This window comes from Prinia subflava, chromosome 12, assembly GCF_021018805.1.
Source record: "Prinia subflava isolate CZ2003 ecotype Zambia chromosome 12, Cam_Psub_1.2, whole genome shotgun sequence".
In the NCBI taxonomy this organism is placed as follows: domain Eukaryota; kingdom Metazoa; phylum Chordata; class Aves; order Passeriformes; family Cisticolidae; genus Prinia; species Prinia subflava.
The window spans coordinates 16,720,037-16,726,162 of NC_086258.1; positions in this window are offsets into that span (position 1 = coordinate 16,720,037).

The window sequence follows — 6,126 nt, forward strand, 5'->3', positions numbered from 1 at the left end:
CCCACTTCCTACTTTTTATGATGTTTTTTTCCTACCTCTGAGTCAAGCAGATAATCTTTCTCTTTCTGGGAGTGTGTGGACTCCTAACCAGAGTACAGCCGTGCAATTCCCCCACAGGATGTACACACATGATCTGGGTAAATGTCTGGCTGGGAACACATCTGCAGTCTTGGCTGGACCTGAGGGTGTGGAGCTGTAGCAGTCATGTCACTCTCAGGTTAACTGAGCCAGCATGTTATATTGCCCCCCAAAATCCTGACCTTGCTGAATTGCTGTTACAAAATTATCCAGGAGTTCCTTCAAAATGCTTTAGTTGGGAAGGCAGGGGAGGTCGCTAAAAAGAGCAGGTGCAGAGTCTTGCCTGTTAAATGTGGAAGAAAAGGACAGTAGGGACTTTTCTGCTTATTTTGAAAACTAGAGAAGTATAGCATGTTTCACAAACATCACTCTTCCCTGTACTCATCCTGCCAGATATTTTCATAGCAAGGAAAGTATCAGTCCTTGCAGCAGCTGGCTTTAGCTGGGCTCTGCAGAGCTGCCTTGGAGAGCAGCTCTGGACTGGGTGACTCTTCAGGCAGGGTAAGGGGCCGTGACAAGAGCAGAGCCCTGGCACAAGCCCAGTGGACCCAGCTCTGCACCTGGCTGCTGGCAGGGCTGCAGGTGGAAGGTGAGGGTGACCTGGGCACTCAGAAGGCTGGAGAAGCAACCTTGCTGTGACAGAAGTTCACTCCTCCACACTGCATTTACTGCTGCTTTGAAACAGCTCCAGCAAAGCACAGTGTTGATGTCCCAGATACAGAATATATATTTTACAAAAAGCAGAGGAGTCCTTAGCAGCAGGCAAGGTCCTCCTGATGCCCTGGTAATCCCTACTGAGTACACGAGGGCTGTTTTATAACCTGCTGGCAGGCTCCTTGCAGAAGGACAGCAAGGGTATAGGGGACATTACTGAGTAGGGCTGGGAGGTTCATCAAGGACAAAGAGGATCCCAGGAGGGCCCTAATGCAGCACACACATAAATAGAGCTGCTGGACAGAGCTTCCCCCCAAGCTGCTCCTGGGATTTGCTTCAGATCCAGCCACTTTGGACACTCAGACTCCATCCCCAGGGACACTTTTGTGTCTTCAGCAGGATTATCAGCCTGTCCTTGTCCAGGATCACTTCTCAAACTATCTTAAATAACATCTCAGACACAGCTTCTTTAAGAAAGGTGATATACCTTCTCACATGGCTTATAGATATTCATTAAGACAGTACCATCTGCTTCTCCCACCTATCCACGTATCTTTGATTTTCCACTAGGTTTGTGCAATACTACTTCCCTTTACAAAGGCTCTTTTGCTCAATATGTTTATACTGTGTCCTCAAATTCTGATCATTATTAGCTTCTACTTTTTTCCTAGTATTGGCACTAGGTCTGGTGGGCCACCATTCCCTGAAATACTTTTCAAAAATTAGCAATTTACTAGACAACTTCCAGATCTCCAAAGGCAAGGCAGCTTTAGTAAGAGCTCACACATTACAGCCAATAGACCAGATGTTACATCTCCCTGCTTTTAGGGAAAACTTGGGTAAGCACCCTCTGGTCTTGGCCACTTGTAACTATTTGTGTTGCCTATTTGGCAACTGGCAGGATGTACAATCCTCATCATTTAATTAGATGAAAAATTCTGGCGTGGGAGTCAAGCCATTTTTATCTCAACACAGGTTTTTTCTGCTATTACTGGCTAAAATCCCAAATATGCAGCATAATTTGCTCTTGTGCAAGGAGACAGTACAGATATGAGGTTAGCTATAAGTGGGAGCAAACAACATTATATTTATTATTGCAATTGCTTCTGCCTCTACTTCTGTTTTTGCTACCAGAATGGCTTTAATAATAATAATAATAATAATAATAATAATAATAATAATAATAAAGTGGTTTGTTGGCCTCTTAATGGCAAGGTACAAATAATAGCCTGGTAATGACTTGTTTTCAGTTTGGTTGCCTCCAAGAGGGCATAAGGAAAATGAAGATCTGTCATTTAAGGTGAAATAGTTGTGCAGTTCACAGGGTAATAAATAGTTCTTGTCACTAATTTGCACAGAATATGGATTGCTGCCAACTTTGCAACTGCTGAAACAACCTGAAGATGTGATCATGCCCCTGGTTTATGCTGGGGGAAAAAAAAGGATAAATTTAGGATAGATCTCCCCTTTCCCCTAAAATATACAGTATATATCATTGACTATTTTGCAGTGTTCGGTAATTAGCTGAAAGATATCTTCAGTGCCCATGTTCCAGTATTATAACAGAAGCTTTTCTAGGCTGGGGGTAAGTGACAGCTGTGAAAAATAAAAGCTTGCAAATATATTTTTAGAAAGGAATCCCTCAAAGATTGTCATTAATTCTCTTTGGCCTTGGTGCAGTGTCAAACTCATGTTCAGTGATGCAGGAATGAGCATGAAATATCGTACATTTTTGAAAATTTAGGCTATCTTTCTCTTCCCTTTACATAAATTAATCTTTTTACTTTCATTAGAAAAGAGTATCATTTAAAGACAGGCTCAAAAGATCAAAGTGCATATTTTCAAACCTCAAAACATTTGTTTATTACATGCAGGAATATTTGCTGAGAACAAAAGTTTGTTTGAATGCATACATCTCTCTCTGTATATGTATTTTTTCTGTCAACACTGATCATTTGAGCCTGAAAGTCATCATGCCTAACCTGAGAAGAGCTACAGAAAAATTCTTGCTCTTTGTCCATGGAGTAGGAGACTGGACAAAAAAGCTTTCAATAAAACAGGACACCACCAAATTAAACTGTGGGGTTACCACAGCCATAAATCTCAGTGTCACATAGAAATGTGAGTTATGCACCTTGGGAATGGTGTCTCTTCCTTTCCTCCAAAACCAGTCCCCTAGAACTTTCCCCTAGAACCAGCCCCCTAAAACATAATTTAAATCACAGGGAACAGGCTTTATCCTCTGAATGAGCACTAATAATGTTTATCATGGAGTATCTTTGTGGTTTTCAGAGACCTGCATGAACAGTGAGGGATAAAATCCAAACTTAGAGAATTGCTAATGCAGATTAATGATCTTAAAGGCCAGGCAACTTTGCATCTGATGCAATGGAAGGCTCCTACATGGAGGCTAAATGCACAAAAAAATTACATTTTCAGAAGCTTTTTGAATTAATGGGGGACAATAAGTATTTGCCCCTCTTCTCCTTTCAGTCTTCCTGTTGTGCTGCAACAAGAGCAACACAATAACCTGTTAAGATGGAGTGATAAAAGCTCTGAAAGGTGATGGCATCAGGAACAAATATGTGCTGGAAGGCCCAGGGAAAGGAGGCTGGGTATGAAATATGAGAATAGCTATACTAGTTTAGACCAAAATGTCCCCAAAGTGTCAGATAGTTGCAGATACAGCAGCTTATCTGTCAGTGGCACCTAGTATGGAAACCTTGCTCCCCTGAACAGTTGTACTGGGCAAATTATCTCTTCATGAGCATCCACTGGAAAAACTGCTGAGTAACTGTCACAGGATCAAAGGTATTTAGTGCTAGAACAGGTGTGGTGTGTACCCTGAGTCTTGCCAGAAGCACAGGATAGAGGAAACAAACGCTCTGCCATCACAAAGAGCAAAGAATTCATTAGATAAACAAGTGAACAAATCTGTCAGGTTGTGCTTGGCATGCTATCTAACCTTTCAGCTCCCAAGACAGGCTGACATTTATGTATCACATAGTTTGACAAATCCAGAATTATGAGAAATCCTGAAGACATTTGTGATTGGCCAACTTTAGCAAATACAAGAATTCATAGAATTCCAGGAATAACAATTTACAGAAACATTTAAATTCACACCTACATATATATATATGCACTAAGTATTATGAGCAACAAAACAATAATCAAGATGGACAATAGACCAATCACATCAATATCTTATCTGTATCTGCATATACATTAATTATTATTATATACATGCAAAACTTACCTGGCACCTACCTAGTGTGTTTACCTGAATTGAATTAAAATGTGCTTTCCACAAATCTTCCCGTGACGTTTTCTGAGTCTTTACATGCAACACGTTTGGTTAATTGTTGTTTCATCTTAAATAAACTTCACAGGTTCAGTTTGCCTAACTAGAAGAGAAAATTTTTTCTTGGCTACAAGAGAAGTTTTTTTTTATTTGCCCAAAGGAGTCATTATTCCCCCATTCATACAACATGAAGTAAAGCAGATAGTGAGACCCCTGAGCTTTCTAGCTCCTCAGTGCCTTACTGGGATGCTCAAGGATATACCAACAGCCTTTCCCTGTCTTTGGACTTGTTCTTACAAGATAAGAGCCAATTGGATGATTACCAAGAAGGGACTTTTTTTTTTGGGAGCAGCACTGATGTCCACTTACCCAGGAACTTGGGAACCACCTAAGAAGATGCATAGATGCTCTAGAAGACTAAGAGAAGCAGCAAATACAGATCTGTCATCTAGAAAACGTCCCCCCCTCAGATTGCTCCTGAATTTATCCATTGCTCCATAATATCCTGTGTAAGGAGGGTACCCCAAAGCAAGATTTCCCACATCCTCTCAGCATCACCAGATTACAGTTTCTGCAGGACCTGAATTACTGTGACCCTCACAAGAGATGCTGAGAAATGCTGGAATTCTTCTTATATAGCAGCATGTGTAGACAAACAGGGAGGATAGGAGGGCATCCATTAATATTATATCCTTCAAGAAGTAGTTGTGCACAATTAGAAAAATCTCATCCTGCTGACTGAGGCAAACCCTTGCAGTGCACAGCCAAGTGTTGCCTTATTTGGCTTTATCAGAGCTGTCTTTGGGTTCCTCCATCCTCCATCCTGGCACAGATCAATGTGAAAAGGACAGGTCAGTGCAGCTGACTCCATACAGCCTTAAACCAATCCTGTCTCTGAGTAATTAGCAGAGAGATCAGAGCTACAACACGTTTACAACTAAAGAGTAAATTATTATTGACCAAAAATAGAGCGCTCGAGTGCTGTGTGGGCAGAAGGTAACGTATAAAGAGCTGCAGCTGAAGGCAACTCTGTGGTTTGCTACCTCAGCATCTCACGGTAAGTGCCACCCTCCTGCTTTGTGCTCTGACCATGGCATCTCCACAGCTCCCCAAAAAGGTGGAATATGAAGGGGCTTTTTCTTCCCATTCCCCACTTCTAACATTCCAGGTCATGCTTTACATGCAAAGTCAAGGTTGTACCACCCAAACCACTCCAATGTGGTGCACAAGCAGGAGAGTCATAGCATGCCAGCCCTGGGAAGGGCCTTCCACCAGCTTTGCTGCCTCCAAGTCCTGTGAAAGGCACAGCAAGATAACTCTGAAGGCAGCTGAGATTGACTGGGATTGTAGATGTAAATCAGCTATGTTTTTTTTCCTGGACTTTAGATTTGTTTCAAGCAGCTCACAGTAATGTGGGAAGGAACACAAGGCTCTCTGTGGAATTTTGCTCTAGGTCAGGAGCCTTAAGGCACTGTGTGCAGTTCAGCCATCTGCAGAGGATACACAGGGTGTAGGAATGTTTGATATGCTGGGGACAATGGACTGGCTTTGATGTAACTCTGTCCTTTCTTTAACCATTCCACACAGGTTCTGAAAACAGATTTCCTCGTGGGCTCTCTGAAGGTAGGGGTTTAACGAATAACACAAACCTTTGCTAATTGATCCTGAGCAATAAATAAAGCTCACCCAGACAATGGAAAGGGCAGGTGCAAAAAGACAGTAGAACCAGGATGACTGGAAAGGATATATGGTATTTTAATCAACATGAACAATAGTCACAATTCTTGGCAGGAATACTCCATGTATCAGGAAAGAAAAGTTACAGATACTCAGACTTAGTCAAGAGGGCATGATAGACAGAGACAATAATGGCTTTTTGTGGTGTAATCTTGAATTCTGGGATTTATAGATTGTTAAAATTCATCCCCTGACATCTGCATAGCTGCTGGAAGCCTGAGGTTGTGTTTAGAGAGGAGGTTCAAAGCAATATTCAAGTGTTAATTTCCTCTGAGGTAAAGTCTAGAAAATTATTTACTGACTTTGGGGTATCACACAGGCACTGAAACCCAAACAAAATTCTGAATGATCTT